Source organism: Lissotriton vulgaris, chromosome 12 (assembly GCF_964263255.1).
Source record: "Lissotriton vulgaris chromosome 12, aLisVul1.2, whole genome shotgun sequence".
NCBI classification, from domain to species: Eukaryota; Metazoa; Chordata; class Amphibia; order Caudata; family Salamandridae; genus Lissotriton; species Lissotriton vulgaris.
In genome coordinates this window covers 104,206,931-104,217,428 of record NC_141700.1, presented here as the reverse complement: position 1 = coordinate 104,217,428, position 10,498 = coordinate 104,206,931, and positions in this window count along the sequence as shown.

The following is a 10,498-nucleotide window of genomic DNA, read 5'->3' as shown; positions in this document are numbered from 1 at the left end:
GAGACAGCTTTAGCTGTTCACTAGACTTAATTTCTAAAGAATTGAAAACAAATATACATATATAGAGGGGCTTCAAGTGTCATTCACATTTTGATTCCACCCACAAAATGTGTACAGCGTGGGTCAATAGGTCCAGTCTTCTTCATCTATTCGCTGTCTATGAATTGTGTGTGATGACGTTTCGCCTGATCTCGTGTGCCCAGCTGCTTGAAAAGGAGCGCACTTCAGTGTCAGAGGCTGGTGTGCATTGGCTTCTCGGCCATGCCTTTATTTTGATGTGTTTGGCATTTTTGGGTTGTTTTCAATAAAATAAATAAGTCAGGCAAGCATGCAATATTTTATGAAGTCAGACCTATTTGCTTTGCCAATGTTTGTTTTAACTTTTGTTGCTCATTTTTTCTATACTTGGTCTAGTTGTTTCCTGTAGAAGCTTTTATGACAAACACACTTTTGGCTCACTTGCTGCAGCTCAGGCCCCTGCAGTGTGCTCAGAAGTCGGGGGAAGTGATGGTTTAGCTCTTGGAAGGCGCCAGGGATGGGGAAACGTGTTCTGTTGAGAAATGAGTTCTCCGGCTCTTGTAGTTGCGGCAGCCCACAGGGCAGAGTCGGATCCGGACGACTTCAAGTGTTATTTCTGTGCTCACTTCATTTTTCTTCTCTTCTGTGGTTTTATAAGCCGTCCCTGGCATATGGATTCGCCTGACTGCATCTTTCTTCCACACCTTAGGGATCAATGAATTTCATCTAAGATTCTTGATTTTAATGTGAGGTGCTGAGGGTCGCTGCGCAGCTCCGTTAAAGCGGTTTGGGGGATGTGTAGAAGTTAGTGAACCTATGAAAGAATCAGCACAGTGGCGTCCACCAAGGTGGATTCGTGTGGTGGGGTGTCCGGCCAGTCATTCAAAAGGCCCTCACGAGTTTGCAGTGTATTGTGTTACTATTTCTATAGCACTTTCCTACAACTTTGGCACCACAAAGCACTTTTCAAGTAGGTACGCCATTTGTATCATCTCTGTAGAGCTTCATACCCTTGATGAAAGTGCATAGTGCTTCGGTTTCATCCGGTTCCATGGAACTCTTTGCAGCGCTTGGTTGAAAGGGTGTAGGTAGTAATTTTGCTGCTATAGATTGGTAAAGATCAGGAGTGTCGCCAGGCCATGCACTTGCCAGACTGAGGTGAGCCGGAGGCATGGTTTTGGCATCTGAATGGCCAGTGAACTTCTTGAGGAACAGGACACATGGATTACTTTCGGTGCTGTTTTAGATCAGTAGGTAAAATAAAAGAGGTGTCCCTAGCTTGTAGCTATCTGCCTCCAAACCTTGGATACCTGGTCCTACGTAAGGGCAGGAGGGTGAAGGATGCCGCTTTCAAGCTAAATATCTGTTTGTTTGGCATGAAGACACTAGTTTCAGCGCTCCGTCCATCCTCTTATTGCATTTGCTATGTTTGCCTTAAGTGGCCATGGGTATGCCAAGACGTGGGTCCCCGGCTCGCTGTGCTATTGGATTTAAGCTAGCCTGGCTGATGAGCGGCAATACCCCAAAACCGGTCCCAGAATGCTTGTTTCTGATCCAGGGAGGACCCGGCTTAGCATTTCGGACTGGACAGTTCCCACGAGGAGCAGGGTCAAGTCTGATTGGCATATGGCTGGGCCCAAACTGGGGTAGCACAGTGAGCAAAAGAAGTATTAATTAAACCCAGATCTTCTGAATGGAGGTGAGTGGTTGAAAAGTTTCAGCACTCCATCCATCATCTTGTTGTGTTTGCTATGTTCGCCCTAAGTTGCCAAGGGTATGCCCAGACGTGGGTCCTGTGCTCTCCATGCCATTGAAGTCAAGCTAGCCTGGCTGATGAAGGGGGAGAGCCTGAAACTGGTCCCTGGATGCTTGTTTCCAGTCCAGGGAAGACCTGGCCTGGCAGTTCGGGCTGGATTGTTCCCATGAGGCTCGGGGTCAACATTGATTTACAGATGGCTGGGTCCAAACTAGGTTGTTGAAGGGAGGAAAAGAATGATGGATTAAACCCAGATCTCTTGACTGGGAGTGGGTTGGTGAACAGTTTCAGCACTTCATCCGTCATCTTGTTGTCTTTACTGGTGAGGTAAGGCCAGGGAGTGCCAGATGAACTCCTAGTTATTCATTTATTTTTGTTCTTCTTCGTAGCATGGACCAAGTCATTGTCGACATCAGATCACATTACACATTGTATATACCAAAAAATATTGTGATCTAAGGAAGGTAGTATAAACTCTTAATACACTATTACATAGTGGTTCAACATTCTTTCAAAGGTGTTGATTGCCCCCTGTCTCAGCGAGTAAGATAATCTGGTTTCACTCTGGAGAGTTTTTCAGGAGGCCTAATAGAATGTATTGACTATGAATAAATCTGAAGCCTGGAGCATAACAGAATGTTTATGCAAGGTCATTGTTACATCACTCTGAGGCAAACCTTATTGTGGTTTATTACAGATTATTTTAGTTATCTCAAAAGAAGTGTGTGAGGAAGCGGTACTGTGTTCTGAGGGAATTACCTCCTGGACGAAGTTATTCCCAAATCCCTGTGCTGCCCCTCCTAGAGAGTCTTGACCTGTTATTCATCTTTGAACCACAGCTAGTCGAGGGAGTTTATTTATCATGGATTGAAACTGCAGCCCTGAGGAGGCCATCTTGCATCGCGAAACAGATGTCGGCCAAGTGTTCGAAGAATCTCTAATAAAAGAGAGAGGGACCCCAAAACCAAAGGGATAGGGTTCCACGAATGACGCAAGTCAAAAAGAAATTCCCTTTGGGCGAATTTGCAAAAGTACATAAATACTTACAGAACATACATTAAACTGTTGACATGGAAGCAATGTAAACACTTGAAAATTACAATGTATGTGAAAACACTCTGGCAAAGAAATGAAGTATAAAACAATTTATTAAGCAAGCATTACATCAATTAAAAACAAAAAATTGGGAAACATATATAGGACGGTACAATTAACAATAAAAACAACATTCCAATTAAAAAGGAGTACACAGGGAAAAGGATTAAACCCAAACACAAGCGTTAATTTTGAATTTCTCCTTGACTTATAGTCCCTGATTAACTCCTAGGGCGTCGACGCGTTTCGGCGGTACAATCAATCAGATCCGCCTTCATCAGGACATTATACAAATAATGTTTCCCAAACAAATTCTGAAATTTAAACAAGATCAGCTTTAGACATAAAAAATAGGCAAAGTAGATCCAATTGAAATAACAGAAATATGAGGCCAAAAGAATATTTTAACAAATATTTAAAAAATGTAATGTTACAAGCTTTACAGAAAAACACATCTTAACATTGCTTCCAATACAAAAGAGAGACATACATCATTATCACACATAAATATCACATTATCAGAAAAAGCCTTATATGATCACATTAGTGCTTGGCACCCATACATGGCGCATAATCCCACAAACTCATAGTGCATCAGTTATCTTCCTACACACTATTTCTGAAGAACCATCTGTTAATAACAAGATTAGGAACCAGGCACAGACTGTTTGCCATTAACCGGCAATGACACCAGATTTGGTTAGGGGAGAGGTGGCGACAAAACCAACGAGCAGTGATACATCACCTACCTCGAAATAGATGATAGATATAGCAGTGTGTCAAAAAAGGGGTATTCCGCCTCCTTATTTATACGTTGAGGTTTTTCGTCCAGCGAATTTTCCTCTGTTTGTATTCAAAATATCTATTTATAATAGGGATAGACAATGTATTTAACTAGTTCGAAGGACAATTGTTCGTATTATCCAATCATAGCTAGTAATCTTCACAATATGGCTTCGTGGCAAGTATGCAAACTAGCATGTATCAGCTATTTCTAATACACCCCTCCTGGGTGTGTGAAAAAGTAGCCTAAATTGTCTCTTACCCGGCTTGTTGTATTTATTATGCGTTTTATTTAAAGGGAGTCATTTTATACTGTTTTTCAGACTCTTATATGTTAGAACAGCAAGAGACATTCTCATGCTCATATATATAAGGGCATAAAACTGCATTATATGTTACCTAATTCGATAAACCCAAAACAGGCAAACGTCAAACAACTCATGGAATAGCGCAAGACAGGGCGCAGTTTATTTTGCCCTATACTTACTTTAAAAATGTCAACGAATCAGCTTATTTAATTTAAATGAGGATCTCGAAAACGCATCCAGCTAGATGTCTGGAAGCTGAAAAGATAAGAGGCAAGCCATTACTAATCAGTTTCCGTTCCGTTGGCGATAGTTAGTATTTATATCTTAGTTCGGTATACTCACACAGCAAATAATGCAACTGCCTCATAAACACGCGGTAGTTCTAGTTACGGTTCCAAATACCGCTTAGTAAACCACCTTTTTCAAGAGTTAGTGGCCACACACAGAGGGGTTAGAGTTTCAGTCTCTGATTACTCGTATATTTACCGAAGAGATTCCCTCTCTGGAAGCCCTGCAAACAATGACAAATCAAAACGATTCTGTCAATTAATTTCCTTTCAAATAACGGCGCGAGTCACTCAAATAATCAAATAAAAAACATTGTGAACAGGCACTGGCACATTTTAAATCATGAAGAGGAGTTAGCACTAGAGAAACCTCTATTTGCCTTAAAAAAAAACAAGAATCTTCGTGATCTGCTGGTTCAGACTTACAAAGATGAGTCAACTGACAACCAACGGACAATAGATGGCATTAAAATTACTGGAACAACTAAATGTGGTAATTGCAATATTTGTACACAATGTATGGTGGGGTCAGAGTTTGTATGCAATTCCAAGAAAATAACCTGCAAGACCCACAATAATTGTAAGAGTAAGAATGTCATTTATTTGCTACAGTGCCCTTGCGGCCTTTGCTATGTCGGAGAAACTGGGAGAGAGGTTCGAACCAGACTCCAGGAACACCGATCAGCTATTAAGACTAAGAAAGTAACTGCCCCGATTGTGGCCCATTTCTTAGAAAAGGGCCATAAAGAAACTGAATTTGGCTGGTTCGTTATGGAAAAAATCAAAATAGGTAAAAGAGGTGGCAATTTGGTTTCAAAAAGAAAGGAGAGAGAGCAGTGGTACATTTCCTACCTCGATACAGTCAAGAGGGGTTTAAACTCGAGAGAAGAATGGGACCGCATTATTGGAGCCATATAGGATATATACGTGCCAGTATCTTCCTATATAGGGGCTTTCTTGCTGTAATGAAATGCACTACCGTGAATATCCTGTAGATGGTCGCTGTATTATACAACACTAGCCTCTACTAATATGTTACCAGGATGCATTTTATTGTCTGCATCCAGTTAAAGCATCCTGTGTAACAAAAGAAACATGCTGAGTTCGTAAAATCTTAAATATTTGGATGCCCGCGTCTGAGATAAAGTGCTTAGCCCTGTACACGTTTAAATATATAGTGTCTCCCGACATAAGCACTTGAAATAGTCTCAGGAGGATTGTTTTCGATTCTCTGACTTTAACATTGTATATTGCTTTCCTGTGTGATCAATTCATACTTATTAACATTACTCGAATAACTATATCCGTATAGGAGCTCACTATTTTTCTTTTAATCTTTATTCTGATGTACCGCTTAAATTTTGAATATTAGTTTTCGAGCAATTAATAGCTAAACATACCGCCGACAAACTGAGTAAAACGGGTAGTCTTTCCTCCCGTTCTATTACTTCCGTAATCGTCACTATCTCGGACCCGCGCTTTGCTGGTATTTAAAAAACCTCCCGTTTTCCAGCAAGATTGTTAGCCGGGATCACGAGCAGAACTACACGCGGGACGCACATTATTAAGACTCAGAAGGTGAGTGGCTGTACCTGAACGAGAGGCTTCTAGTGACTCACGCCGTTATTTGAAAGGAAATTAATTGACAGAATCGTTTTGATTTGTCATTGTTTGCAGGGCTTCCAGAGAGGGAATCTCTTCGGTAAATATATGAGTAATCAGAGACTGAAACTCTAACCCCTCTGTGTGTGGCCACTAACTCTTGAAAAAGGTGGTTTACTAAGCGGTATTTGGAACCGTAACTAGAACTACCGCGTGTTTATGAGGCAGTTGCATTATTTGCTGTGTGAGTATACCGAACTAAGATATAAATACTAACTATCGCCAACGGAATGGAAACTGATTAGTAATGGCTTGCCTCTTATCTTTTCAGCTTCCAGACATCTAGCTGGATGCGTTTTCGAGATCCTCATTTAAATTAAATAAGCTGATTCGTTGACATTTTTAAAGTAAGTATAGGGCAAAATAAACTGCGCCCTGTCTTGCGCTATTCCATGAGTTGTTTGACGTTTGCCTGTTTTGGGTTTATCGAATTAGGTAACATATAATGCAGTTTTATGCCCTTATATATATGAGCATGAGAATGTCTCTTGCTGTTCTAACATATATGAGTCTGAAAAACAGTATAAAATGACTCCCTTTAAATAAAACGCATAATAAATACAACAAGCCGGGTAAGAGACAATTTAGGCTACTTTTTCACACACCCAGGAGGGGTGTATTAGAAATAGCTGATACATGCTAGTTTGCATACTTGCCACGAAGCCATATTGTGAAGATTACTAGCTATGATTGGATAATATGAACAATTGTCCTTCGAACTAGTTAAATACATTGTCTATCCCTATTATAAATAGATATTTTGAATACAAACAGAGGAAAATTCGCTGGACGAAAAACCTCAACGTATAAATAAGGAGGCGGAATACCCCTTTTTTGACACACTGCTATATCTATCATCTATTTCGAGGTAGGTGATGTATCACTGCTCGTTGGTTTTGTCGCCACCTCTCCCCTATTTTTTATTTATTTTATGTAGCTTGTAAAGCGCACAGCAACCCCCGGAGGGGTGTCCCGGCGCTGGAACCTGAGTCTCAGAGGGGAAAAGGGAACAGAGAGGGGAGATGACATGATAGATCAGAGTCTAGAAAAGAGCCAGGTTTTGAGTCTGGCCCGGAAGACAGATTCAGAGGAGCAGAATCTGAGATCGACTGGCAGGGAGTTCCATAGCTTTGCAGCAATGACGCTGAATCCTCTGCCACCCATTCTGGAAAGTCTGAAGCGGGGAGAGATCAGGAGGCATAGGTCATTGGATCTTAAAGATCTGATGGACCGGGATATTAAAACTCGTTTTTTTAGATAGTTTGGTCCGCGATCGTTAATGGCTCGATGAGTCAGAGTGAGGATCTTAAACTGAATTCGGCTGGCCACAGGAAGCCAGTGCAGTTCCCTACGATATGCGGCAACTGACTGACGATAAGGAATGTTACCAATCAGCCTGGCTGCCGCATTCTGGACAATCTGAAGCCGGTCAATCAGATATTGGGGAGCTCCGGCATAGAGACTATTAGCATAGTCCAGGTGGGACGTGATGAGAGCGTGGGTGACCGTCCTGCGGGAATCCAAAGGGAGATAGGGAAGGATTTTCCGGATCATGCGTAGCTTTAGGAAGCAAGCCGAGGTCACTTTTTGAATCTGGGTCTTACAAGATAGCGAGTCATTGAAATGGAAGCCCAGGTTGCGGGCCGAATGGACCGGAGAGGGAGCGGGATCCAGTGCCGTGGGCCACCACCAGGAGGAGGGGATGGGATTTTTCTGGTTAAAAAACAGCACCTCTGTTTTGTCAGCGTTGAGTCTTAGATGGTTATCAGACATCCAATCACTGATGTTGTTAAGACACCGGCGGAAGTTGGAGAACGCGGAGTCAGAGTGGCCCCTAAATGAGAACACTAGCTGAGTGTCATCAGCATAGGAGACCACCCTGACTCCATAGGACTCCACAACTCCGGCCAGAGGGGCAAGATATATGTTAAAAAACAGAGGGCTGAGGGCCGAGCCCTGTGGCACACCACAAGATAAAGGTTTTTTCTCCGATCTGAAGGGTCGCAACAGCACCCTTTGACTTCTTCCAGAAAGGAAGGACTCGATCCAACTGATGGCAGTGCCGCCAATGCCCATCTGTCGTAATCGGTCAAGGAGGATGGAGTGGGATACCGTATCGAATGCCGCGGACAGGTCGAGGAGGACCCCTAACCAAATCTGGTGTCATTGCCGGTTAATGGCAAACAGTCTGTGCCTGGTTCCTAATCTTGTTATTAACAGATGGTTCTTCAGAAATAGTGTGTAGGAAGATAACTGATGCACTATGAGTTTGTGGGATTATGCGCCATGTATGGGTGCCAAGCACTAATGTGATCATATAAGGCTTTTTCTGATAATGTGATATTTATGTGTGATAATGATGTATGTCTCTCTTTTGTATTGGAAGCAATGTTAAGATGTGTTTTTCTGTAAAGCTTGTAACATTACATTTTTTAAATATTTGTTAAAATATTCTTTTGGCCTCATATTTCTGTTATTTCAATTGGATCTACTTTGCCTATTTTTTATGTCTAAAGCTGATCTTGTTTAAATTCCAGAATTTGTTTGGGAAACATTATTTGTATAATGTCCTGATGAAGGCGGATCTGATTGATTGTACCGCCGAAACGCGTCGACGCCCTAGGAGTTAATCAGAGACTATAAGTCAAGGAGAAATTCAAAATTAACGCTTGTGTTTGGGTTTAATCCTTTTCCCTGTGTACTCCTTTTTAATTGGAATGTTGTTTTTATTGTTAATTGTACCGTCCTATATATGTTTCCCAATTTTTAGTTTTTAATTGATGTAATGCTTGCTTAATAAATTGTTTTATACTTCATTTCTTTGCCAGAGTGTTTTCACATACATTGTAATTTTCAAGTGTTTACATTGCTTCCATGTCAACAGTTTAATGTATGTTCTGTAAGTATTTATGTACTTTTGCAAATTCGCCCAAAGGGAATTTCTTTTTGACTTGCGTCAAGTGTTCGAAGAGAAATGAAAACTGTATTTGAGATAAACTGCTTTTAATTGTGCCCCTTTCCTGATACAACATTTAAAGCCTCAGAACATGGCATATCGTGATTTGTGTCGGGGAAACAAGAAGGCATCTTGTTCAATGTTTTTACAGTGGCGGCCAGCACGGTGCGCGGGTTACAATATAAAAAAAAATAACACCTTTGCCGTCGGGTCCCACGTCTCTGCTCCTGATCTCCTGCCTCCGACTCCAGGAACAGGCAGCCAGGCTCCTTCCCCTAAGCCAATCACAACGCTGCAATACAGCGTTGTGATTGGTCTGAGTGCCGTGACACAGTGCTCACTAATGGGCTGGAGGGTTGGGCATGTTCTCCATGCAGGGTGTAATGCAGCCTGCATGGAGAACAGGGAAGTGCGCATAATTGTTTGGACAGCTCTAGAGGGCCGACCAAACAGTCATTGCGCACTTCAAAGTGGGCTAATCACTCCTCCCCTGTTCTGCGTCCCCGCCTGCTCACGCAAAGCTGCCGCAGCAGGAAGATAAAATAGAATGATAACATTACGTTATTATAATTCCATGGTTTCCTTTTTTTTTTTACTGCTGTAGAGTAGTGGGGCGACGCTCCTCCGCCTTAGCGGAGGAGCCGCCACTGTGTTTTTAATCAGCAAGTGCTGTATTCTGGGGACTTAACTATTGTTTCCCATGAAACGTACCTTATCATTGGCCTGTGTCTTTACCCTCGTTTTCCTCATTTCAACGAAGATCACCAACATTGAAAGAATGTAATGCAAACCGGTTGTCGTAGCCTTTACCAGTCTGTTTTGCTCCATAGGTATTCACCCATTCTCAGCAGATTGAACGCATTGGCTCAAGGTCCAATCACCGGCTCTGCTGATGATGGAGGAGAGGCAGGTTCTGGCCCACAGGCCAGAATCGTTGAACTTGACATGACTCTGAAGCACTTTGAGTTCAGCAGCCTCGATGTCCCACAGGATTGTTGGGCTGTCGTTCCCGCGTCTAGAGGAGCTGACACTACAGGAAAATGTCCCAGCTCAAAGTAGACCAGGTTCTCCGATTGGCGTACAGCAAAATATTGGCATCCAGTTTCCGCCTGTCCACCTCTGTTGCTGCTTTACTTACTCCTGTCTAGTCAAGTTCACATGATAGCCATTCATAAATGCGGGAAAGATGAAGGTCAATGCCTTCGTGTACTCTCTTAACCTGTAAAGTGCTTGGATACCCTTGGGTCCAGCTAGTGCTATATAAAAGTCAAATAAATAAAAATAAATGCCTCCCTTCTCCCAACACATTGCTTAAGAATTTATGTACAGTCTATTTTGGTTCTGGTCTATAGTGACTGTGGTTACCTGCACCGGGGGCATAATATAGCCGTTCCCTTCCAGGAGCCTAAGACGGTGCCGCATGAGATTATCAGGTGACCATTTGATCGACTGCAAAAAGCAGATACCAAGATGGAGACATTGGAAATGAGCATTTTATCGGCCATCTCTTGGGCAGGACAAGACTGAGAAATACAAGCTTTCTTGTTCATAGAACCACAAACCAAATTCTTCGAGGCCAAGGTTATATTGGTGCTTACTCCCAGGCCCAGCTTCATGAAGGTTTATCCATCAT